The 27663-nt window shown below is 41.5% G+C and overlaps 1 long non-coding RNA gene across 2 annotated transcripts in view; it reads right to left on the bottom strand.

The window, feature by feature from the left end:
• The window catches only part of LOC109373327 (uncharacterized), a 436631-nt gene extending 410088 nt beyond the window's left edge, over positions 1–26543 (bottom strand). For both annotated transcript variants that reach the window (XR_002122201.1, XR_002122200.1), the window contains exons 1-2: positions 26454–26543; positions 25930–26025 (exon numbers count right to left, since the gene is read on the bottom strand). This is a non-coding gene — a long non-coding RNA (uncharacterized LOC109373327). The remainder of the gene's footprint in view (positions 1–25929; positions 26026–26453) is intronic.
• Between the last annotated feature and the right edge of the window lie 1120 nt (positions 26544–27663).

Genomic DNA, 27663 nt, shown 5'->3' with positions numbered 1-27663 from the left:
AAATGAATATAATGTTGTGTGTCAACTGTAATTGAAAAAAAAGTATTAAAAAATAGAATCAATATGAATTGTTTCTCTGTTCTTTCTGAAGATATCTGTATTTTTGCCAGCACTTTATTCCCTGGACTTGATTCGCTATTAATTTCCAAGGACAACATGACTCTCATGAGATATTTAAATTATTATTTCAAATTAGAAAGGAATCATGTCCAGTCAACAGAGATTGTTGTGTGAGTAAAAAAAAAAAAACTATTATATATAAGTTGGACATCATGACATGATTTGGTTTGAAATTTCCTTTGAATCTAAAGCTATTCTAAGGTCTCTTTATGGAAGGAGCATTGGATGCTGAATTGGGAGACCAAGACAAGTGATTTTGGACAAGTTACTTACTCCCTCTGAGCCTCAGAATTTGTATCTGTAAAATGAAGGCATCTGAACAGATGCATAATCTCTTCCCCAGCTAAAGGATAGCTGACTAGCGTGAACACTAAGATGTTTTTTGGAGATACATGCCTCCATTTGGTCTGTCCGTGGGTCCTACAGGAAGGGAGGAAAGAAAATATGCAGCCATTATCTATTGTTATGTAAATAAGCCACCCAAAACATAATGGCTTAAAACAACAATGTATTATTATATTTCACAAGTCTGTGAGTTGACTGGGTTAGTTGTGGGGTTTATTTGCTCCTTAGAGCATAGCTGAGGTCACTCCTGTGCTGCATTCATCTGTGAACCCAGCTGAAGTGGAGGTCTGAATTAGTTCTCACCCTTCAGGCACTTTCCACATGGCCTCTCATCATTCAGCGGTCTGTCCTGAGCTTCTTTACAGCATGAAGCCTGGATTGTAAGAGGAGGTGTTCCTAGAGGACATGCTCCCATGTGCAAGTGTTTTTCAAGCCTCTGCTTGTGTCACATTTATTGGTATCCCATTGGCCAAAGCAAGTCACTTGGCCAAGCCCAGAATCAAGGCGGGGGATGGGGACAACACAAGAGCATGAAGACCAGGAGGTAGGACTTGTTGAAAATGCAAGAAGAGCAAAATAGGGACAGGACTTTGTAGATTGATTGTTTCTACAGAGCTTGATCATTGTCTCTCAACGAACCTGTTTCCTTCTTCCCCAGACTCCATCAGGCTACTGAAGGTCATTGTTACGGCTGGGTCAGATCGGCCTTTTGAAATCATTATGTGTTTCCTCCCCAGAAATATGCTCATGACATAAATGGCAGTTTTATCATTATGGAGTTATCTGACATTTATCATACATGAAACATTTTTGCCACCATTAATCAGCTTCACTGCAATAATCCAATGAGTAATGAAGGGTGCTGTATTGTCTGAAGGGCTAGAAGAAGACTGAAAGGAATAGCTTTTAATTTTATCTGTAAAAAGGTACAGCAATAAATATTTATTGAGGCCCGGCAATGTACTCAGATGTGTGCTGGGCAACCAGACTGTGAAAACAGAGGGAAAGTATAATAAAAACTTCAATACACCAAAATATAACTAGAAGGAGTCTTAAATTACTGACATTACATACTTATAGCAATAACAGAAAGTCTTACCGTGATTGGGAATTTCTGCTATTATTGCTACTATTTTACTTTTTAAAAATTACTGTACTCTGTATTTTACATGCATTAGTTTATCTAATCCTCACATGCAATCCTATCAGGAAGGTACTAGCTTCCAGATTTTACAGATGAGACAACCACAGCTTAGAGCAGTTAATCATCTTTCCAAGGGTGCTCAAGAAATTAGAGGCAAAAGCAGGGTTCAAATCTGTGTATTCATCTATCCAGCCACCAAATATTTATTGAATGCTTTCTATGTGCTAGGCTCTGAGTCTTTATAGTTTCACCCATTACATGTTCAACAGTAGCTTCTCAATCATATACCCCGAGGCGTTCAAAAGAAAATGAATGAATAGATGTCGAGGGGGGAAAACATGCAATGAAATGAGCTTGTGCCCTTAGTCAAGGGTCTCGGACCTAGCACCACACTGAACCACCCCATCTGCACCCCATGAGAGGCTGCACATGATTTACATTCTTCCTTGGAAGCTCAGTGCATTGAACTCCCTGACCTGGGGTTGCGGCCCTCCTATCCCTCCTTGTCACATGAGTGGGTCCTGCCATGACTCCGAGATGCTCTTGCTCCACTGACATCATCTTCCATCATCACTTTCATCATTGACTTGAACACCTCCAGTGCTGTTGATGACTAAAGGCCAAGCCTTCGGGCTAAAGAATGAAAGCAATGATGCAAGCTTGGATCCCATATCCTTGCTTCAACAGTAAAATTTTGGCAATAAGAACCCTGTCCAGAACACTTAAACTACAAGTACTCCAAAAAGTGTGGTAAATGTTTTGATGTCTCTAGTCTTTATTATGGAGACATGAAAGAAGAATCGGTTATCTAGAATATATTCTTGGCTGGGGGGGGGGTGTCTGATTAGTTTTGAGTGTACAGTTACATCCAAATGCACCAGCCCTAAGGTCCTCAAGCATTCTGATTAAGTAACATTTTTCTAAAGCACAGATTAGCCCTGGAAGTCATGTCTGGATGAAAGGCAGGCCTTCTTTATAAGAAACAACTGGAGAAAAATACGAGGCTGGAAAAAGGCAACTAGCAGAGATAATAAAGTATAATAGGAATTCAGAGAAGACTTAGACCAGCTGGGTGGCCTGCCCTAATAAACATCATTGGGAGTTGGAGAGCTGCCTAGGGGTGGAGAGTGAGGACCCAGATGAATAATTGAATGAAAAAAATAAGGGAAGAGCATTAAGTTGCATCTTCTCCACATGGGATCTTGAAGGGAAGGGATGTCTTTTCAATAAGGTGGACTAAGTAACTGCCTTCCTGGTTTCATCTGAAGGCAAGCAGTCCCTTCTTCCTAAGAAAGTGCTCTGGCAGCCCAATTCCAGTGAGTAAAATGTCTACCGTAATCCACTCTTTGAAATTCGGGAATTTAAAGATGAGTTAGTTTTGAACGAAAAAGAGTTACCACCAGGGGAATGAAAGACAGAAGCATTTATCATCCCCCATAAGCTCCTTAAACCAAATGGATTTCTGAATTTTTTTTTAATAGAGGGGCTTTTTCTGGGTGATTGAGCAATGAGTGATATTTCCTTCTTCTTTATATTTTTCTGAACTTTATACGCTATTATAATGATCAGTATTACTTCTGGAGTCGAGAAAATATCCTCAATGAGATAAAGATAGATGCTATGAGGAAGCAGTACTCAGGACAGGTAAGCTTTGATACTTATCAGGAGGGCTGAAGAGGTCTGGAACTTAAAGGCATGGCTGTAGTGGGGACAGTATGGGTCATTCATTACCTGAGGACAAAGAAAAGGTAAAAAAAAAAAAGAAAGAAAGAAAGAAAATTAAAAAAAAACAAAACGATTTCACATTTTTTCCTAAAAATAAGATTCATTAAAAAAAGTTTCATTCAAGGGCCGGCCGAGTGGCGTGTTGGTTAAGAACTGGCTTGGGATGTCAGAGGGCCCCGGTTCTAATCCCACATATGAGGGCCAGTGACACTGCCCTCTACAGCTAAGATGGTGAACAACAGCTCAACCTGGAGCTGGGCTGCCGTGGGTCGCCAGCAATGGCGTAAGCTGCAGCCCCTGCTGCAGTGGGTTGCCATGGGCTACTGTGTGCAGCCAGCAGCCACCGTGAGCAGCTGTCCAGAGGCCGGTGACTGATCTGCCTCACCCAGAAAGAGCACAATGATGGTGCCAACATGGGCCAGTGGGGCGACCGTCCTCCACAACTAGATTGAAGAACAAAACAACAGCAACTTGTCTGTTCCCCTTCCCCCAATTCCCCAGCGCTGTTCCCCTCCCCCAGTTCCCCAATAAAATCTTAAAAAAAAAAGTTTCATTCAAGACAGAAACCACAAAGTTAGAAAATAAGGTACAAACATATTTTTAAGCCCTCTGAGTGATAAACTTAGGAGGGGGTTGATTCTCCCAATCTTGAAAAGATTATATGCCTTCTATTACCTATGGGACATTCTCATTTGTAATAGAAAGCACTGATTTTTAGAACAGGAATATAAGTAAAGCCTTCATATAAATGCATGGTTTTCATTATAAATGTGAAAATGACATATTTCAAAATAGAGGAGAAAATTTACTCATAATATAATTTTGCACTGTGCTTTTTCCATTTACTATATATCATACAGAATCATTATGCTGTGTTCCTACATAGTCTTCAAAATGACCGTTGAAATGACCACCTACTATTATGTATCATCATTTATAAGTTTCTTTTCGAACATGCTGAGTGTATGAAGCAGGCAATAAATCCAACTGGAAATGTCATCTAGACAGCTATAGAAAAAATCGTTTCTTAGTTGAAGTATTGAACTCTTTGCTTTCTATTTAATGCAAGGGTCTCATTTTCCCACAGACTCATTAAGGTATCCATACCTAAAGAAAGAACTCTCTCTAGGGGCATTCAACACTTTTGTCTGTGAATTGGATGAGGACTTAACTAGCATACTTATCAAATTTTTAAGAGGCCCAAGAGATGGGAGGCATAATCGCTATGGTAAATGACAGATTCTGAATCCGAAAAACAAAAATTGTGATAGGCTGAAAGAACAAAAGGCTGGATCAAACAAGACGGCATTTCACAGGGTAAGAGTTCAAAGAACTGGGGATGTTTTGACTAGAGAAAAGAAGCCTTAGAATGAACAAGAAAATGCTCTTCAAACTCCTGGGGGTGGGAGGGGCCTTCCAAAGAGAACTGTATAAAAAGTAACCATGACTATAAGATTCAAATTTTAAAATGACTTTAGCCAATGGAGCTGCTAATCAAAAACGTACTCACTGTCACTTGCTCATTTAGTCCCTAAGTATTCACTGAGCACTACGGCGAGCTAGCACTGTAGCACCTAGCAGGTGCTGAGGACACAGCACTGACGAGGAGGCCATCAGATCCCCACCCAGGGTGGTCACAACGTAGCCCAGGGACAGGCTGAAACAAAACAATCAAATAAATGAATAAAAAATGATAAATTGTGTGTTACAAAGTGAGTGGTAAAAGGGCCTGAGGTCAAGATTCGTAAGAGGAACCCACTGTAAACAGAGGGCCAGGTAAAACCTTTCTGTGTAGAGGACACTTCCACAGAGACTTAAAGAACAAGAAGGAGCCAGTTACAAAAATAATTATGGAATGGCGATCCCAGGTAACAACAGCTTTGAGGCAAAAAAGAGTTTGTGTGTCTGTAAAAATGAAAGAAGGCAAGTGGTACGGGACCATAGTGTGCAAAGAGGGGAAGGGAGAGAGAGAAGGTGGAGAACTGGGTAAAAAGGAGGACTTCCTGGGCAGAGTAAGGAGAGTGGATTTTACTCAAAACGCAACACGAAGTTTTTGAAGAGGCTTAAACAGGGACTGCCTTGGCTGATTTTTGTTTTTAAAATAGTACTCTAGCTGTGGTGTGGAGAACAGATTAGAGAGAGGCTGAAGCAGAGGCAGGAGAGCTGTTAGGAGGCTGCCACAGTGGTCCTGGTGAGAAAATATGGTGGCTTGGACCAGAGTGCTGGCGACCGAGACAGAAGTTGAGCAAAGCCAGGACAGAATCCTAGCAGAGACTGTGTCTGAGGTTCCTAGACCTCAGAGCTGGGACAACCACCCCTTGATAGGCCACAGAAGGGATTCAGATCTCTTAAAGACCCTCCCAACTCTGCAACTCTCCGAAAGACAGAGAAGAGAGTCTAGAAGGGACATCAGCATGTGAACAAAGCCCCTTGTGGGTCCAAGACATGGCTCCCACTGATTTACATGAACAGGCCCTGTTTTTCTAAAATCTTAGCAATGAAAGACACCAGGCTGAGCCAAATTCCTCCAAAGAGTTAATTACTGGCGCGGCCCCTGGAGGGTCAGAATAAAACAGGAGCATGTGGAAGGCATCAAGCTTACAATGTGAACACGAGCAGCATGGATGGGAACACTCCATTGCGAGGCACTGTCCCCATAATTCTACAAATTAGCCAGAGCCTCTGGAATCCCAGCTCTGCAGCTGCTGCACAGATGTGTGCTGAGCACTGGGATGAGAGCAGAGAAAGGAGGTTGGCACATAAAGATGTACTCAAATCAAACCAGGACTCTTGGCATTTAAGGCAATGACCACCATTCCTGTCTCCAAAGTATAACTGGAAAGATCTTTTCAAAATGCAAATATGATCATGTCCTCCTTCTCATCTCCACCCTTAAACCCTGCTTAGCATTGCTTTCAGGATAGAGACCAAAATCCCTAGCATGGTCTCTAAGTCAGGGGAGCATATGTCCTGGTTTGCCCAGGATAGCTGGGGTGCATGCCAGTTTTAGTTGTTATTGATTTGTTGACTCTTACAAGTGTTTTGGTTTGGACAATAAATGGTGTGATTCCCCCCACCTGCCAGGTCCCACGTGGTCCTTCCATTGCTGATATCTCTGTCCTCATTCCCTGCCATGCTTCCAGCAGCAGCCACACTGGACTTCTTTCTGTTCCTCCAACTCTCTGTCATCCCTCCTATTATAGGGGTTTTACAGAAGCTGTCCTCTCCCCCTGGAAAGCTCTTATGCTCCCCTCCCCTTCACTGAAGCACCGCTACCCCTCCTTCAGATCCTCTCTAACCAGGAGAGTTCTCTTTCAGACTGTTGCTTAGCTTCATTATGTTCCTCTCCTCCATGGCACTTACCAGAGTGGGTTTTATTTTCTTCCTGTTTACTTTTATTTGGGTGATTCTTTAATTAATGTTCAACTATCTCTCCTATTTGAATGAGGGCAGTGACCGTGTCTCCTCTGCCCTTGAAAGGCAAATGCCAAGTACATTTTGACTGACGGACTGAATGAATGAATGAATTTATTAATGAATAAATAAATAAATAGGTTTATGAACAAATGACTGGTTACTTATTGGCTACTCCTGCCAACAATAAAATAAACAAATAAAACCTGTATGTTAATACACGAGGGAAATGGTAAAAGGTGAGCCGATCAAGATCTTAGTAATATATTTATTGCTGTGAGTGGCTGTGTGTCTGTGTATATCCTAAACAAGTATTGAATTCCATACTGGTCACCTCTCAAAGCTGGACCTTTGTCCCAAGGCACGGCAATAGTTTGGTGAGTTTCTAAAACTCTTCTTTGGAACTTGCTTGATAAGTCTTACTTATTCTATTTGACCTCCTCAATGATGACTACAACCTTTGAAGGGAGGTTTTGATTTCTGGAAAAGCCAACTGGCATTTTGTACCAAGTCTTATGAACAAGCCTGCAGAACAAGCCAGACAGGGGTGTTTAGGTTAAAAATGAAGTGAAACTCCACAGAGACCCAATCGCTCATGTGTCTCCGAAACTGGCTCTGGGGGTAATTCCAAACACTCTCCGAGCCCTGGCAGCAAATACGGAAGAAAGGGATAAGCCTCCAATGGGAGTTTTGAAAGATAAGCCTTGTTTGGTCATTTGAAATCATTTGTGGAAAATCAACCACAAACAAATTCCTTGGAATGACAATCCCTCCTCCCAACTGGGAGGTGCTATTGAGCTTGTAAAGTGCTTTCCCCAAAGTGATCAGAGATGTCCTCTTCAACAAGGGCCCCCTCTAAGACACTTTGCTATTTTCCTTTTGAAGAACACAGCAAATGGGGTTGAGGAGGTAGGGAAGTGGAATCTGAGCCCTCCTAGGGTCATGAGTCATGAAGGCTTTAAAGAAATCTAACACCTCCTAGGACTAAGCATGACTGGAAAAATAAATACCAGTTCCCCGAGACAGCACCACAAGTGTTCCAGCCAAGTGTAGACATCCCTCAGAGCCCACCTGTTTGTGCTCCCTCACCCCAGATCTGCCAGGGCCTGCCCCAGGGTTGACAAACAAAACTCAGCTCTGACATTCCATTAGCACCTCCAGACTGTTTGCCTAGCAGCTTCTGCATGGAAAAGGAGGAGAAAAAGCATTTTCTGAGCCCCACCTTAAATATGCAAAAGTCAAGTTCAAGGAGGAGCTACAGAACCTAGAGCTTTATGGCCCTTGAAATGAATGGGGAAGAACTGAGAACGAATATGCTGGGGAGTCCTGGCAAACTCGTGTCTTCAGGGCTCTCCATCTTCCCACTCTTAATCACCCAGTGTCAAATCTAGTTTCTGCTTCAGGATTTCAATGCAATAAATTGGAATATCAGTGTTGTGCCTCCTATTAGTACTTATAACTCAGCCTGCCACTTCCAATCTAGAGTACAATGCATTCTAGCTATTTGGAGCACCATACTTTCTATTTATGAACCAGGGGACATAAAGATCAAAGAAGCCATCTAAGAGTTACAGAAATGCACTCTTCATTGTGTCACTGGTGGCAACAAACATTCAAGGGAGTTAAAAACATAGTTTTGTCCCAGATGAAGGCAGCATAACCAGAAAGACAACCGAGACTGGACAAGTCAGAGGTTAGATCAAGTTGACAAGTATGACCTTCTAAGTGGCACCAAACTAGAAAATGCTCAAAACAGGCCCGGTGACCAACATGCCCCCCAAAATATCTAATATCAGGGTCACTGATTGAGGGGGAGTCTTCTTCCTGGCCTTGGGCCTTGGCAACAAATAGAATAAGGGGTGATTATCTTCCTACTTGTTAGATTCATTTTTACCCAGTCCCTAGGAGAGGTCGGCTTCCCCCTGTAATCTATCATAACAATGACACCACAGTTTATTGTTCAAATTGGTGGACATGGTGGAAGAAAGGGGAGGAAGAGGGAGAAAATAGAGGAGAAAATATAGGGGGATAAATGGATAGGAAAGTGGGAGGAGGAAAGAAGGAAGGAAGAAAGGAAAAAGAGAAAGAAGGAGAAATAAGAGGGAAGGGAAAATACAGTGCTATAGCAGTATTTCTCACACTTGAGCCACATTTGAACATGAAAGTGGTCACTATTAATAATTTTTCCTGGGAAACAGAGGTTAACCTGACACTGTCCCAGGAAACCCAGGACCTGCCACCCTTCGGACAACAGATGCATTCTCAGTGGATGACCTTCAACTCATTCCATGTTTAACCAGGGGGGAAAAATAAGTAGAATGTGCCTTTCCGAGCCAACTGAAACCAACTGACACGTCCTTAGGCTGGTATCTCACAACATACAACAAGTCCTGAAACCACAAACCGCATCATCTACCATTCCTGGACAAGCAAGAAAATGCCTGACAGTTATCAAGACAGCCACACATTTGCCTCCATGACTAAAATGTCCTTTGTCAGGAGTCCAAAGAAAAGCCACCACCTCCCCATCTAGGCATCCAATCCCCCACATTTTCACACCTGCCCCACCTCTAACCTCACCTATTTTCCAAGAGAGTGCAGTATCTTCCATGACAACACTGATGTGAAGCACCTGTGCATAATTGGATTTATGGGATTGATGACAGATTTTCAAAGGGTTGATTTCAGATGATCCATGCTATAAGAGTACTTCTCACACTGGAACCTTCATAAAAATCACACCGAGTGTTGTTAAAAGGCAGACCCTGTTGCAGTGAGTCTGGGGCAGGGCCTGGGATGCTGCATTCTAACAAGCATCCCAGGTGATTTTGAGGCTTCTGGTCATGGGCTAACACCTTGAATAGAAAGTGTCTACAACATTCAGTTTAAGGGCTTAATGATCTTAGATATCTCTACTGCAACATGAGAGAAAGCATGCCAATTAAATCTATCCCCAAAAGGCAACATGGTAAAAGGAAAGGGAGGAAGAGGGCAGGGAAATAGAGGAGAAAACATAGGGGAATAGATAGATAAGAAATTGGGAGGGGAAAGAAAGAAGAAAAGGAAGAGAAAAAGAGAAGAGAAGGAGAACTAAGAAGGGAAGGGAAGAGAAGGACACAATACACTAAATTAAGTTAGGCTACAGAAGAAGCAAATAGCTAAGGGTTAAGGGAATTCCTTTGCCAGAAGTGGGAATCTGAAGATCTATTCCCATTGTCTAGAGCCCCAGGGAGAAGTTGTTTCCATTCTGAAGCCCACTGCAATAAAAACGTCAAATTCCTTTATTTTCCCAATTGTTGGCCAATTACTTACAGACTCACAGCATCGAGTCCTCTAGTCCCATGACTTTCCAATTTTTCATCATATGTCACCTGTGAAATACATTTTACACTGTGACCCACTAAATATGCACAATAAATAATTCTTGAGGAATAAAAGAATAAATAAATGACTAAATAGATCATAACACAACCAGAGGTTCATATTGTTTCCCTGAATGTCTCCAGTTTCATTTTACTTTTCCCACATAGACTCTATAGACAAATAATTACCCGGTGAATTTTGTTTCTTGCAAGCACTAAAAGCATAACCTCATCTGCCACTGGAGTCACAAGCCAGGAATTCTGTCACAGGGATAAATATCCAGGATTTCCCTGAAGATTTAGCCCTGGTGAAAACAAGCTGTTTTTCCAAAACAATTCCCAACAGCAACATTTATTTCATTTACTTTGATTTGAAAGTTTACAGAAGAAAGTCCAATTGCAGCTAGAGGTTCATGTTGGATATTTCTGGTCTAAGATCTTGAGTTAAATAAATCCTCTCCAAAATATTTGCCAGAAGCAGTATCCTTTAAGATAGTTTGGAGAAAATTGCCCCCACAATAAAAAATAAAGAACAAATAGCCTTTTCACAAAGATGGCCCCAAAAGCAAAGGAGGAAGCTCCTCCCCTCCCAAAGCCAAAGCCAGAGCAAAGGCTTTGAAGGCAAAGAAAGCAGTGCTGAAAGGCGTCCACAGCCACAAAGAAAAGAAGATCCGCACATCACCCACAGCCCAAGACACTTTGGCTCCTAAAGAAGTCCAAATATCCTCAGAAGAGCACCCCCAGGAGAAACAAGCTTGACCAATGTGCCATCATCAAGGTCCCCTAACTACTGAGTCAGCCATGAAGAAGATAGAAGACAACCGCACACTGTGTTCATTGTGGATGTCAAGGCCAACAAGCACCAGATCTAACAGGCTGTGAAGAAACTCTATGACATTGACATGGCCAAGGTCAACACCCTGATCAGGCTTGATGGAGAGAAGAAGGTGCATGTTCAACTGGCTCCTGACTACGATGCTTTGGACATTGGCAAAAAAATTGGGATCAGCTAAACTGAGTCCAGCTGGCTAATTTCTAAATACAATTTTTTTTTTCACTTAGAAACAAAAAAGAACAAAACACTAGAGGGAACTACAACAAGTAATGACAGTAGTTAGGTCTGCGTGGTAAGATTACAAGTGTTTTTCTTTTTTTCAATCTTCCTTTAACGTTTTTTGTATGTTCCATTTTTTTTTCTAAAATTAATATATATTAAGATAATCATGAAAACTATTTATTTCTTCCTTCCCCTCCATCCCCAAACTACTCCTGCTCCTAAGTTTCCTAGTTCAGTGAATAGCATCATCATCCACACACTTGCCCAAGCCCAAACCTGGGACCATCTTAGTCTCCTCAGCGTGCCTTCTCTTCCACAGACAATGCAGGCCTACTCACCGATCTGATTGTTGCTACTTGTCTTACTCAGCATGGGCAGCTATAAAAAAAATACCATAGACTGCTGGCTTAAACCACTAGCACTAATTTGTCACTGTTCTTGAGGCTGGGAAGTCCAAGAACGAGGTGCCAGCAAACTCAGTTCCTGGTGAGAAGCCATTTCCTGGCTTGCAGGTGGCCACCTTCTGGATGTGTCTTCACATCGCAGAGAGAGACAAGGAGCCTGGTCTCTCTGCATCCTCTTCTAAGGACACTAGTCCCGTCATGGGGGCCCCACCCAATTACCATCCAAAGGCCCTACCTCCTAATACCATCACATTAGGGTTTAGGGGTCCAACATATGAATGGGGTAGGGGGGAAACGGGACACATTCAGTCCATAATACTACTTAACAAATTGTCCCAAAACTTAGTGCCTCAAACATTTATTATTAACTTTCTTGGTTCTTTGGGCTGACTAGGATCAGCTGGACGGTTCTCATTTGGGGTCTCTCAGTATAGTTGTAGTCATTCATGTGTCAGCTGGACATCAAAGATGGTCCATTCACATGCTGATAGCTGATGACAACTATCAGCTGAGAGCTCAGCTGGAGCTGTCATCAGAAGTGCCTCCACGTAGCCTCTTCATGTGACTTCAGCTTCTCAAAGCATGGCAGCTGGATTCTAAGATAGAATAACCCAAGAGCAAGCACTCCAAAAGGCCCAGGTGACAGTTAAGTGACCTCTCTATTGCCCGTGCATTGGTAATTAGATACAGAATCTTGATGAGATTCAGCTTCTATCTTTTTATAAAAATATTCCCTAGATGATATTGTGTACTTCCAGGGGGAGGGACATAATACCTGGTTGTCTTTTTATGAGAATAGCCATTGATAATCAAATGCCTAAATAAAGCAATTCATCAGGAGTTCAAAGTCGCATTGTTTTTTCAAAGATCGTTTTGGCTATAGCACAAGTTATGTTAAAAAGAAATAAATGTAACACTTTTATGCAACCTCATGAGAATGGCCATCAAACCAAACCATAATGATATGCAGATTTATAGTATACCTCGTCCTGGTTGGTCATTTTAATAGTCTATAAAAATAAATCAGTTCAAAAGGAAATTTTAGAAAGGAATACATTGTTTTGGCATACTCTTTCACTGGTATTGCTCAATTATTTCAAATAGATTTCCATTAAAAAAAATTTTTTTAAATAAAACATCAGCCCCTAAAGGTTAACAAAAAACGTGTTTACCCAACAACCAAGATGAATAACTGTTGTCTCAAAATAAACATTGAGTTTCCTCAAAGGCTTGCTTTTCCTTTCCTTTCTCCTCTTTTTTCTTTCTCTCTTTTCTTTCTCTACGCTCTACCTCCCTTACCACCCTAACCTCTGTCCCACTTTTTTTTTTTCAGGTGAAGGAATATCTTGAGCTTCTTAAAAAATAAATAAATAAAGGCTGAAAATCAAAATGTAACCACATTACAAACGTTGTGATAAAAACTGCTTTTATCTAGAAGTTTCCTGACCTAAAGAGGATGTACCCCCGCTATAGTAACCATGGTCAGATTGCATTTCAACAATAAATCAAATCCTATTTGCATCACATGAGAGGAGGCAGAGCAACAGAGAGGAAAGAACACAGGCTTTGGTGTCTGATAAACCTCGACTGGAGTCCCAGCCCCGACACATAAACTGTCATCACTTTTACAGTTCTGAGTGAAGTGTTGCTCCTCCAGCTCTAATGGGCCTACCTACCAGGTGTGGATTTTGTTAGAATGCAGAATCTGAGGCACTAGCCCTGGAGTGGGGCCTGAGACTTTCTGCATTTCTGACAAGCTCCCAAGCGATACCCACACTGCTAGACTGTGGACCACACTTGGAGAGGCGAGGTTCTAGAATCCACAGGAGCCACTGGCTCTGCCCTGAAAGAAAGTCAATCCTTTGTAAGTCTTTTCTATGTGGAACACTATTCTCCCTATTGGATCATTAGCATATCAAGTGACATCGCCACTGACTTAATGATCCCTATTAGTTGAAAATGTTTCCCAAGTAACGTAGTAATAAACGGTATCACTTACTCCTTGACCACAGGGTATTTATGGTAACTTAATTACTCCAAGTAATGATGCATGTGCAAAAAGAGACCTGGCACTGCCCTATACAAAGAGCACACAGAAAGAGGGTTTGGAAGCCCACCAAGAAGCAATACTCTTGTCTCTGTCCAAAAGAAGCTAAGATTTTACCACAGGCCTAAAATCTGGGTGGCCCTTTGGGTTTCCAGTCTGCATCAGAAGCGCACACACGCGCGTGCGCGTGCACACACACACACACACACACACACACACACACACACACACACAAATGACTTTATGATAATTAGGCTCCATAACATGCTTTCAAGGGAGGCATTATTACACCCATGGTATAGGTAGGGAAACTACAGACATGGAGAATTTATTTTTCCCACCCAAGACCACCCAAAGTCAGGGATGAAAATGAGGGGAAGAAGCAAAAGCTATGAGTAATCCTACCTCAGCATAAGCCAGGAGACATTTTCAATGATGAATGTTCATGCTCTAGTTAAAAAGTCTCTCTTAAAAGTGAGGAGTAGGGAAGCACAAGAGAGCTCTAGATAACATTTTTTGTTATTTGGTATAATTTTATGATCTTGAAAGTACTCATTACCAGAAATGTTTTTCACAATCATTTCTTGAACGTGTTTTATTATTATGCCTGTGTGAGTTGGACATGTGACTTAACCTCTGCCTCCGTTTCCTCACCTGTGTAAAACTGGAATAAAAATTGGGATAATAATTTCCTCACCTGTGAAACATTGGGAGCCTCACAAAAGATGAAATAAGTTAATGTACATAGGAAACTTTAGCAGAACTTGGCATGTGGTGAGTATCAGACACATGTTAGTTATTCCTGCTGCCTAGGGCTTCACTGTTCTGTTCTCAATGACGCTAGAGTGGTGGTGAACCCAGAGTGGGCTTAAAAAATGATTTCCTGTCTGAATCCCAAAGGCTGAGCTCTGTGATTCAATTCCCCTCCCAGTATTCATACTGTGCAGACATACCCCTCTGACTTTCCCAGAATATTTACTATTATGTACATAAAATGCCCAGTTTCCAAGAACATTTTTTAAGTTGTCATGATTTCCTCATATTGTATAATCTTCAGTGATTTCACAAACGTCATTTCATTTAGACCTTATAGGAATGCTATGAAAAAGGCAAAATCTTAATGTGTCCATTTTATGGATGGGGAAACTGAGGCCCTCTGAAGTAATTCCCTCAAAGTCATACCAATTAATAGTAATAACAATAGGTACGACTACAAAAATGTTTGAAGACATAATATTAGGTTAAACACGTGAGACTGCTGATATTCTATCATTTTAACCTACACAAAATAAGGTATTTCATATTGTTCAACCTAAACACTAAGTTCATTGTGTCATTTAATCTTCATATCAACCCTATAGGGTTAGAACAAATCCCCATTTTATCAGCAAGGGAAATGAAGACTTAAAAACAATTACCCAAGATCAAACAGTGGAACCAGATTCCAAAACCCATACTAGTGACTCTGCCCAGATCTCTATCGATGCCACATTTCTTTTGTATTAAAAATGAAGCATATTTAGAACTGGCCGAGTGGCTCAGTTGGTTAAGAGTTGGCTTAGGAGCGCGAGCTCTGAGCAGCAGGGCCATGGGTTCAGATCCCACATGGGCCAGTGACACTGCACCCTCTACAGCTAAGATGGTGAACAACAGCTCAACCTGGAGCTGGGCTGCCGTGAGTCGCAGGTGACAGCGTACGCTGCAGTGGGGCTACAGTGGGCTGCCATAAGCTAATGTGAGTAGCTGGCAGCTGGCGTGAGCTGATGATGTGAGCCGCCATGAGTAACCGTCCAATGGCCAGAGACCGATTGCCTCAGCAGAAAGAGCACAATGATCACAATACCAACATGGGCCAGTGAAGTGATGTCCTCCACAACTAGACTAAAGAACAAAAGGACAGCAGCTTGTCTGTTCCCCTTCCCCAATTCCCCAATAAAATCTTTAAAAAAAATGAAGTATATTTATACTCACTCTCTGTAACAACCACATAAGGGAGAAAAGAGCATCCCCATATTAAAGGTGAGAAAGCTGAGGCTCAGAAAGTTTTCATGGCTCTGTTAAAGTCACACAACTATTGGATGCTGGAGTTCAGACTCAAATCGAGGCTGTGCAACTTCAAAGCAGGGGCGCGTAACCACATCAGTGGTTCTAAATGACCTGGGGACCTTTTAAAACTTCCAAAGTCCAGGCGACTCTGCAGACCAATTAAATCACAATCTCTTGAGCTGAAATACAGGTAAGAGTAGTTTTTGAAACTCCCCAAGGGATCCCATTGTGTAGACTAGCTTGGGAACCATGGCTACACTCCATCCGTCTCACCCAGACTACCGCCTCTTCTACCATAGGGCCCCTACGGACTGATAAAACCTGGACCTGAGGTTCCCCTGCCAGTGTAACACCACAGTAGTGATCCCAATCGTGTCTTACACGGAGTAAATACCTCTTTCCCAGACTCACATTCTTCCAGGAGCTCCTGTCAGGAACCAAAACACATCACAGCAAAGGGCCGATCACAGTTTCTTCCCATTGACAACAATCCGCTGTCACTGAGGCTAACATGGGAAATGTCTCATCAAGGGAGGCCTGCCACTCTCTGGAGCTTTTAGCTTTGGCCTCAGCAGGTACCCTCAACCGAGACAGCCGAGCTTGCTGGGGCCTGGCTGGGGAGCCGAGCTGGGAGGTGCTGGCCAGCCTTTCCGAGTGGGACAGCCCTCCGCCTTCACCGTTACTCACGTTCTCCATGAGCAGGGTCAGGGCCGCAATCCTGAACACAACCAGGGAGGGGTGCATTCCCTCCTGCTGTGTCTAGTCACCACCAGTTCAGAATACTTCATCTTTACGAACTTCATTTATTTTCAAAACTATGCTTCTTTGATTCCTGCAAGCCAAACCCATGGAAAAATAAAGGAAACCAAATGCCAGAGAAATGGCGCCAAGGCAAACATATGTAAGCCCTGAAATAACAGGAGATACTGCGGTCACGTCTGACCTTCTGAACTGGGCTATGGGTTGAAGCAAAAACAGCTCTTGCTGCAGCTTAAGGGGTACACGGTAATAGTTTATTTGTAATGCGGAAGAGTGTGGGTTTAGAGACATCGCCCGTTAGGAACTAGGGACTCAGCCAAGGGACCAGAAATAATATCATAGGGAGGAATGGCTTTTTAAAACGCCACCCTTCACCTCCACGATCAACATAAGCCAGGAGTCTTCAGATTTTTATCTGTCACATGATGAATATCTAAGACCTCCAGAGCTTCTGTAAATGTTTCTCTTCTGATTATACCAATATTTTGGTGCAGCTTAATTCAGAAGCAAGAACGCAAGTCCACTTGTTTCTTTCAGGACCCTGCCACAGACAAATGCGGAAGGGCCCAGATGGAAAAGCAAAATGTGACCCGGGGTCAAAAGTTGAGTATGGAGAAGGTTCCGTGTTTCCACACTAACCAGTTCAGCCCCAGCCCTACTGCAGTCTCAGACCTGCTGGGGGCCTGCCAGCAGCTACATTCCTCCGAGACGCCAGTGCTGCATTCTTGGGCACACAAAACAAGTCACCAGGAGGAATTTGCTCCATGTTAACATTACCAAAAAAAGACCACAAGTTACAGAGTTCATGCAAATGAAGACTGGTTCCCATGAAAGAGATTCCTATACTGAAATAATGGCCAAGTTTCCCTAAGAATGAAATACTCGTGTTCATGTTGTTTTGCAGAGACGATTCTCTTCCTTTAGTTACATAATGTGCTGCATATCTACAAGATGTGGCTTAAAGAGAAAAAATACATGACGAAACTAGCTTCCTTGTAATCACTGTGTGGGAAATCATACACCATAAAAAAAATAATAATAGCAAATACCTAGTAGTAGTGTTGAGTATGTGTTATGACACACAATAAAGTTTAACTGCTTTTCGTGTAGTAATATATTTAATTTTCACAAACAGTGATTGCTATTAGTGTCCAGAAGTTTTATTTTTATTTTAATATAGTCATTTTTACCAATCCTTTCATCTGTCCTTTCTCTTGTTTAGGAACCAAAAGAAAATCAAAACATTGTTTAAGAATTAAAAAAAGTCCCCCAAATCATTAAAATATTTCTCTTATACTTTCTCTTACAAGTTTTAAATATTCAATTTTCCTATTTAGGTTTGTAATTTATCTGGAATTTATTTTGGATTAAGACATGAGGTAGGAATCTAATATATATTTTTTTCAAGTGGATAACCATTTTTCCTAGACTCCCTTAATTCCCAATACCACTATCCTTTCCACACCAGTAATGGCACATTCTAATATGCCAAGTTTACATATCTGTGTGGGTTGGCTTACAGGCTCTGTTGTGTCCATTCCTGTCATGACACACATCTTAATTACTAAAGTTTTATTATACACTTATATCTGCTGGAACAATACCCTCCCCCACCCATCTTGTCTCTCTTCTTTGTTGATATTGACCTTGGCCCTTTCATATCAATTTTAGGATCCCCAGATTAAGTTCCAGAAAAAAACTCTATTGAGATTTTTGTTGTAATTTGCAAGTTAATTTGGGGGACTTCATATCGTCTTGCTCTGAATCATCACATCAATGAACATGGTATTTTTCCATCTCTTTAACCATTTTTTTTCCCATTGACAAAAGGAATCTTTGTCTTGTTCCAGGTTTAAAAAAAAAAAAAAAAGATTGTAACATTTCATCCTTAAGAATGTTTGCTGTAGGTTTTTAGTAGACACTGTCTATTAGTTAAGCAACTTTCCTTCTATGCCTATTTTGTTAAGAGTTGGCTAAGAGCGTTTTAATCATGAATAGGTCCTGAATTTTGTCAAATGTTACTGAGACAATCACGTGGTTTTTCTCGTTTAACTTTTTTAATGAAAAACCATCTTTGCATTCCTATGCTAAATCCAATTTTATTTTAATACATTCATTAATTTTCTAGCATTTTTGTTTATTTATGCACATATATTTATAAATTGATTTGTAATCTTCCTTTCTTATATTCTTCTTGTCTGAGTGGGAAGCGTTCCCTTATTTTCTATTCTTTGATAAAATTGGCATCAGCATGCAATTATCTGTTTCATGAATGTCTATCCAAACTCATCTGGTCCTATGGAGGGGCAGAGGGTAAAACTTTTAACAACTAATTCCATTTCTTTAGTGGTGAAAGCTGAACTCCTGTTTCTATTTCTTCTTGTGATAGTTTTGATGAGTCCTATTTTCCTAGGACATTGATCATGTCTGTATTTTCACATTTATTGGCATAATGTTATCTTCTTGTTTATCTTTATTTCATCTGTAGTTATGACTCCTTTTTCATTTCTAATATTGTTTGTGAATGCTGACTGTTTTTCTTTTTAAGTTTTGCTAAATGTTTATTTGTTTTATCTTTCTCTCAAAGAATCAATTGGAGTGGTCTTGCTTCCAATAGGCAGGATCTCTACTGTTTTTCAAGGGACTGTCGTCAGGCTACTGGAGCCACTTTGCCCACCTATGCAGAAAAACCAAAGCATCTGGAAATTCACATCCATTCTAGTTAACCCTTAGCCAATAACTGACAGCTGTGGGAGTATAGAAGCCCCCAAGTGGAACAGTTCCAAAGTATAATTCAAACTTCAGAAGCCCACTGTGGGATCAGGCTGAAGCTGCTTTCTGAGGGACCTGGCCTGAAATTGAGACTTTGCTTAGCTTCTTTTTCCCTAACAGGCTTTCACTAACCTATTACCTGCTTTCCTAGGATGAGGATAGATAATCTACTAATCGAGGCTACATGAATAGGTCTGGGACACTCATCTTCATCTCAGAGTCTGCTTCTGAGGAGTCCAATATGATAGCAGTTTTATCTTCTGTGACTGTTTCATTAATGTATCTCATCTTTATTTTCTTCTTTCCACTATTTTTGGGATACTTCATTTTCTTAAATAGATGGTTAGCTCCTAAATTTTCAGTTTCCTTTCTCTAAAAGGTATAATCATTTAAGGCTATAAATTTTATTCTACTGCTTTAGCTACATCCCACAAGTTTTTATATGTTACATTTTTATTATTTTTAGGTGTAAATGTTTCCTCATTTTCATAATTGTTTCCTCTTGTGATAATCATTAGTGCTGGTCACTGATATGTCCAGTTCTTCTCTTTCTAGTCAAGCCCTTGCCCTCTTGAACTTAGCCATGACAATAGATGTTCTTTGGCCAACATAATACGAGTGGAAGTGATGTGTGTCTTTGGAGGGCAGAAAACTTTAAAATCCACACTCTTCCCTCTACCACTGCAAGTGGTAATATGCCAGGTGGTGGAAGCTCCACCAGATTGAGTCCTAGAGTGAGGAAAATGTGGAATGGAGCTCACAGCTGCCTTACACTGGAAATAGACCTTCATTGTTTGAAGATACTAAGATATTTTAGTTCTGTGCATTACTGCAGCATAATTTACACTACCCTGACTGTTGCATTGACCAAATAGTTTTTAGAAATGTTTTTCCTTCTAATTTTCAAATATATAGAGCAATTTCAATTATCTTTTTCTTTTCAAGTTCATATTTTATTGGAGTATGGTCAGAGAATATGTCTTGTATGTTACCAAGTCTTTGGTATTTGATGAGATTTCCTTTGTGGTCTAGCAAACAATCAGTTGTTGGATTACATATGTGTAGACTAGATTAAGCTAGTCGATTGGGTTGTTCAAACCTTCAATATCTGTACTAATTCTTAACTTTTTAGTCTATCAATTATTGAGAGATGTTTTTAAAACCTACTACATATAGATTTTCAAATGTCTCATTATAAATCAACTGATTTCTGCTCCAAACATATTTGAGGTCATGTTATTAGGTACAGTTGACACCTGAACAATGCAGAGTTAGGGGCACTAACCCACATGCAGTTGAAAATCCATGTATAATTTATGACTCCCCAAAACTTTATTACAGTTGTCCCTTGGTATCCACAAGGGATTAGTTCCAGATTCCCTGAGGATAAACACCAAAATCCACAGATGGTCGAGTCTTCTATATAAAATGGCGTAAATCAATGCATATAGTTGGCTCTCCACATCCACAGACTCCCAACAGTATAAGAGCACAAGTATTTCTTGAAAAAAAATCTGTGTATAAGTTGACATATGCAATTCAAACCTGTGTTGTTCAAGGGTCAACTGTATGTGAAAGTGCTGAATTGTTTATTTTAGATTATGAAATTGCCTTCTTTATCCCTAATAATGCATTTTGTCTTAACATCTATTTGTCAGAATGGTTGCTTCAGCCCCATGCTCCAAAGTTAGTTACCACTGCCTGGGATATCACTGGCTTGAGTCACTTTTTATACTGATTTCTCAGCTGGGGAGGTGTGGCAGGCAGTTCCAGGACCATGCATTTAGTTTAAGTTCAAAACCCATGTGAGGTAGGCCTCTATTCCTTGTCATCTTCTGTGCTCGAGGCAGGATTTTTTCTGGTCATCATTTAGTGAAGGCATAACCATGTGCTAGTTCCAGCTTTCTAAAAGGGTCTCAGTTGCAACTCTTCACCTTAGGCAGACCCAAGGCCTCATCTCCCATCCCCATGTGCAACTGCAGCAACAGCTCACGCTCTTTCTCCTTAGGTTTTCATAATCTCCCCACCTCGCTCCCTTTTTCCCCCATGGGGACTATATTTATTGCAATTAGTAAAAGGAGTTTTCCAGTTAGAGGGCTTTCAGTTATTTAGTATCAGCAGAACTAAAAGTTTTCTAAATTGCATGTCACTAATGCTTTTGCCTTTCTAAGCAAGAGACCAACAGGCTGAAGGCAGGATTGGTGATAGGAGGAGAAAGGGGGAGTGTGTTCCTTTTGTTTGGAGGCTGTCCTCTTAACTCTACCAACTCTCAATGAGAAGACGATAATCACCATCGCACCCTAATTTTTTATATTCTTTTTGTTTCATTTTTCTCCTGTAACCTCAATTTTTCCCTGGAGGCAAAAATCAGGGACAGGAGATTCAGAGAGCTTAGGAGGGTAATCAGTAAAAGAACACTGCTGATGATAGCATAGCAGTGTTCATGATAAGAGTTGACATTTATTGACATTTAAATAAGCCAGCCCCTAAGCAAATGCTTTACAAGTGTTCCCGCATTGAAACCTGAAAACTCTGTGAGGCACTGGATCTTAGAATGCTAAGCAGTTTGCTCAGGGACACACACCTCTGAAGTGGTGAAGACTCCAACCTTAGTCAACCAAAAACAGCCTGCAATGGCCAGCACTCCCCTTCAAACATTTCAATTTGAATGCTTAAATTCCTATTTTTTACATAATACCCACTTTATCTCCTCCCCCACACCACACATACACACACACACACACAGAATACGGTAAGGCCCCGACTTACGAACGAGCTCCATTTTGGGAGAACGTTTGTAAGTCGGATTCATTCGTAAGTCCGACAAAGTGAGTCTTATACACCTTTGACACTTCCTAGCAGTCCTCTCCACATCACCACTGCTTTTCCTCTTGCTTCCAGACATCCTGGGCTCTGATTGAGCACTGTACTACTGTACAGGATCTCACTGTACAGTAAGCACACAACAGCACAACTGTGACAATGTCCGGCAGACACGTGAGCTACTTCCGCCATTTGTTCGCATCTACCAATGTTCGTAATGCAAGGTCCGTTCATATCTGTGAAAGTTCACAACTCGAATGCTCGTAAGTCGGGGACTTACTGTATCTACTTAGTCTTTCCATTTCTTGTTAGATGGCAAAGTGATATTATGTAAATATACAGATTTCTGGAGGATTAATCCTGGTTATGCTGCAAGATCTAGCTCAGGTGATGCCTCCTCCAGGAGGCTTTCATGGATGCCTTCAAGCTGGTTAGGTGACCCGCCCAAGGTTCCTGTAAGCATACTGAATAACAATTATTTCATTCTATGAGTCTCTTCTACTGGCCTGTGAGCTTCCTGAAAGTAAGGACAATTTCTTGTTCCTTTTCATATATCAAGCACATAGCACAGATCCTGGCACATAAGAAACACTTGGTAAACATTGGGTGGAAGGAAGGAAGGAAGGAAGGAAGGAAGGAAGGAAGGAAGGAAGGAAGGAAGGAAGGAAATTGTCTTTCATGGAGAGCAGGGTTTCCTCAGCTAACTATATTTCCAAGAATGGAGAGGTTTCTTTATTATTCTTATGAAATATTAATCCATTCTACTTTTGTTCTGAAAACATGCAACAACCTCTCTGGAGATGCATATTTTTCTGATTTGTGTGTGAGCCTGTCACAGGACAAATATGGCTGCACCTAGGGACCTATGGCCTCACTCAGCGCGGCATTTTCCTGAGCCCGGGGAGGTCTGTTGCCTCCTGGCTTCAGTCTAACTACGTGTCTTCCATCCAGTTATAAGGAACATTCTGTTTCACCCTGTGCCCAAGCACTGCTCTCCCCTGTTGTGACAGCATGACAGCCAGATGTTGCTGCCTCTGTGGGTGGCCACTCTGGGAAACCCTGTGAATTTTTGCAAACTGATGCATTTATCCTGAAGGCAGCATTTTGTTGTCTTCTTTATTCTCTTTGTCCCAAAAGGAGACTTTGATGGGGATGTCCTTTTTATAAAAATGTAATAAACCCAGGCACAGGTATAAACCCACCTCCCTAAGGCTGACACTGGGGCAACTTTGTTTCCCATTCATTAAAGGTGATGAGCCATCTAGCTTTCTCAGAAATGACACTGAGATGTCTCAGTCACCCGAATCCTATTAAACCACGCTATGCTTCACGTACCAAATTGTTGCTGGAATTGTTCCCCGAGAAAAAGAAAAAGCACATATACTCAGGAACACAGTTCTTTTTAAGTAACCCCAGATGGGATGTGTTAGTATCCCTCCTCCCATTCTATAATAAATCCTTGTAATTAAAAAACAAACACTTATTATTCTTGCACATGCAGAAGCCAGAAGCAGCTTTTCTCAGCATGGAAAAGTAAGAGAGGTGAGAGCTTAGAGGGTAGGGATGAGCACAGTGGTAATTTTTTCACACTTAGGTGCAGTAGGAAGGTTATATTCAAGGTGGACACAGCAGGGCTTGTCTGGGGAATATCACCGATCTTAGGCTTCTGCTTTGTTGGTTGATCAGAGAAAAAGAGGCTACATGCTTAAGAGCATGGGCCTCAGTCAGGCAGACCTTGGTTTGGACCTATCTCTGCCATGTAGTAGCTGTGTGATGCTAGGCAAATTACCTAACCTCTCTGAACTTCAGTTAGCTCATCAGTAAAATGAGACTAATTCTTTCTATATCACAGCACTGTCATGAACATGAAATGAGAAATCTGTTAGGTCCCAGGCCCAGTAGCCAAAGCCTAGTAAGTAACTATAATGAATAACCACATGCAGTAAGAGCTGCTGTTATTATTGTTTATGAAAAACAGAACTAGTCCGGTTCAATGAGGAGATGCATGTTTTGTGAAGTTGTGCTAAGGGGCCCACAGACCAAAACAGTTTCTCATCCGTGATCTTACCTACCCCTCCCCACTAAAAAGCCACTATCTAAGGGCCATGGGGAGACATGCATTTGATTGGATTAAGGAATTATGATGCTGAGGCAGGCAGATAAAGCAAGACCCATCTTACACATTATCAATGACTTGTGAAAGGGACCAAATTAACAGTCAGGGTCAGGCAGATAAACCCAGCTGCTGAGAGAATTGGACAAAGGACAGGTGAGTTTTGACAAGGGAAAAGGGCAAGGAAGAAGCAAAGAATGGCCCAAGGCACAGAACAGTGCAGCAGAGGGGAAGGCTTGGAGCTCAGCTCACCCATGGAGCAGAAAATAGGAGGGAAGAATGGTTCTGAAAGGGGGCTAGAAGAGGAAGACTGCAGTCCAGCTTTTCCAGTTTTAAAATTTTGCTTTAGGTGAAAACGAAAGAAAAGAAACAATTTTCTGGAAATCGCAGCCATTTCTAAGATTCCTATTGAATGACTTCGTTGTGCAAAAATCCATGAGTAATCATGAATCCCGATCCTGTATTTCATTTGAGGCTTAAGTTAGGCTTCATGTAAGAAAGAACTGCAGGACATCTTAAGCCCCTGTAATAAAACGGGGTAAAATCCTATGAGCAGTGACTGTCCCAGCCCATGCAGTTTCTGGGAATGCAGCGCTGGGTTCCATCCCAACCTTACTCCTCACATCAGGAGTTAGAGTCTACTCTGATGCATGAGGAACTGCCAAAGGCACCGAGAAACCCTGCATTCCAGGCCTGAACACGTCAGTTGCCCAACAATATATAGTGTGTCCATATCCTCCTAGTCAAGACAAAGGATGGCCCTCAGTGAGTAAAACTGAGCTATTGATCAAAAGACAACACCTGGCCCAATATTAGGGAAGGCTCCCTAACAGTCAGAGCTGTTCGAAGGATAGAATGGAAAGTAGTAAGGTCCCCATCACCAGATGTTTCCAGCAGAGGCTGGCTTATACAATAGAAAATCATACATTGAAAAGGACATTGGATTTGAGGAATTTAAAGTCCACTTCCAATCTTCCAGTCCTATAAAACAGAAGGCATAACCTACAATTATAATGAATTTATATTTTAACCAAGAAAACAGAAATTGTGGCAATAACAGATCCAAAGCAACATACAATGAGCCAAATGAAAGGTCTAAAAAACTCAGTACAGCAAATCCAAAAAGCAGCTCTCCTGAGAATATTCAAAGAAAAACCAGAAATTACTTCACACCTAAAGGACATTCATCCCTCTGCATAAGCAATAATTAGACTGGGTTCCTGGCAGTGAGGATAAAGATAAGGAATTGGTACACAAACTCTCATGTAGTCCCCACCAGATTTCTACTTAAACGTAGTACAGGGCATAATGCTTGCCATTAAAAAAAATTAATAACCTCAAATAAACAGTTACTTTGCGATCTCATAAGAAAACTCAGATCTGCTTGAATGCTCTCTGCGTTTTTGCGCACTATGGGTCTATTCTCGAAATCCTGCTTTGCTTTGCAACAAATGAGAATTCAAAGTCATGGTTTACCAAACTTAATTGTTAATTCAGAAGATACAATTTGTGACCTCATGATTTCCTGTGGGCTTTGAAATCCTTACTTATTCATTCTTCATTTCTGACAGTGTCTGAGGAGCAGATTAAAGAGGTATTCTTTGTCTTACCAACATGCATCAACTGGAAACAGGAAATATAGAGAAAAATTAACAAGAGCCTTGCTATTCAGTGTGGTCCAAAAACCAAGCCACATCAGTATCACCAGCTCCTCTCATGCCCACCCCACCCTACCCCACCCCCCAGATCTCCTGAATCAGAATCTGCATTGTAACAAGATCCTGTGATTTGCATGTACCTTAAAGTTTCAGAAGTCCTAAAGGAGGGAACAATAATTCTGATGCTCACGTTCTGACCTTCACCATCTGAAAACTTGCAGAAGAAAGAGCAGCCTCTGGAGAACAAAAAGGGGAGAAAACGACTCGGATTGGAATCATTAACAAAATCATCGATCAAGCGTTGGCATTGTTTAGGAAAACTTCCCAGTGCTCACATGGTACAGTCAGGCTTAACATGGGCTGGCAGAGCCTCCAGCCAAGTTTGACCCAAATTAGCTGATTAGCCTCGGTTAGCTATTACAATTCATGGGGAAGGGGCTGTCAGCCGATAGTTGTTGGCACCAATGCAACGCCAACAGGAATCTCCAATTTGGGGTGCAGTGAAGAGGAAAACTTATTCAGGGCCAACAGCTAAATTGTGATACAGTCTAGATGTGGAACGGCTCAATAATATTACAGTTGAATTATGAAGCAGCGTGGCTACAAGGCGGCTTTGGGGCTAGGCCCGTCTCTGGCTAGACAGCCCTGCTCTGCTCTGCTCCACCTTCTCTAGTCCAGTAGGCTCCGCTCTGCTCCATTGAGGTAGCTTCAGTGTTTCAGCTCCAGCCAGAGTAACACTCTTTGGCAGAAAAGGAATGTGTGCTGAGCTAGATAGACAGGGGAATGGGGAGGAGGGAGCTTACTTATATAGACAGAAGTCCCCGCCCCTGGTCCTGATTGGTCCATCCTCATGCAAATGAGGGATCCAAATCCTCACAGTTTGATTGGTCCAAAAGGCACTGTCCTGATTGGTCAGACTAAAGCTGCTCTAATTGATCAGTGAAGATGCTGATTGGGGCGGGGGGGGGGGGGGAAATATAGCTGCACAGCTCCAATTGGACGGAGAAAGCCTCAGTCCTATTGGTTGAAATACTATTCCAGGAACTCCTTTTTAAAGGCTGGCTCAGGAGGCAGGCAGTTCAATGTGGGCTTCTCCCTAAAGTGCGGTTTGCATAAAAGACCCCTGTTTAGAAACAGCTGATAGGCTCTACTTTTAAATTTGAGCTCAGTTAGCCACCAGGAATCCTTCTTGGTAGTTATCTTCTTTCTCAGAGCCCACAGAGCAGAAAGCCTTCAACAAGTGTCTCTACAAGGAAAGGCAGCTGTTTCTCGTAAACTGCAATGAATGGGCTTAGCAGGGCCTCATCCTTTATAACCTGCAGCCTCTTTGTTAGCAGAAAAATCCCTTCCTGTTAGGGTGACTTCTGAGACACCAATAGCTGCAATGACATCATGAATGTGGCAACAGAGGGGACCTTTGTGAGCCTCCAGGTGTGAGAAATATACAAAACAAAAATAAAGTATTTTCTAGTATACTTCCTTAATTCAAAAAGGCCACTGATTGCAGGAAACACCATAGATCTAATCATAGCTTTTCAGGTCAACGCTTCCTTAAATAAGTCACAGACATGTGCCCATTTTTGAAAAGTAAACTTGAGGAGGGCAGGGTTTGTGGGAATATATCTTAGAATCAAGAAAATCTGGCAGATCAGCAGTTGACAATTTTCATTGGCCAGTTTTGCTAATGGATATAAGCAATGAAGTCATTACATGGCTTCCTGCAAATATTTGTGGGAAAAAAACGATATTCACTTTTTTCTGCAGGCATCTGTTTTGCTGCAGGACTGAAATACAAGCTGAAGGGCTATAAAGAAGAGAAATATCAAGATTTCACCTTCTAATAAATTTGGATTGAAAATCAGACAAATCCAAGA

The sequence above is a fragment of the Hipposideros armiger genome, unplaced genomic scaffold, assembly GCF_001890085.2.
Source record: "Hipposideros armiger isolate ML-2016 unplaced genomic scaffold, ASM189008v1 scaffold_707, whole genome shotgun sequence".
Lineage (NCBI taxonomy): Eukaryota > Metazoa > Chordata > Mammalia > Chiroptera > Hipposideridae > Hipposideros > Hipposideros armiger.
This window is presented reverse-complemented; position numbering and strand designations above follow the sequence as displayed.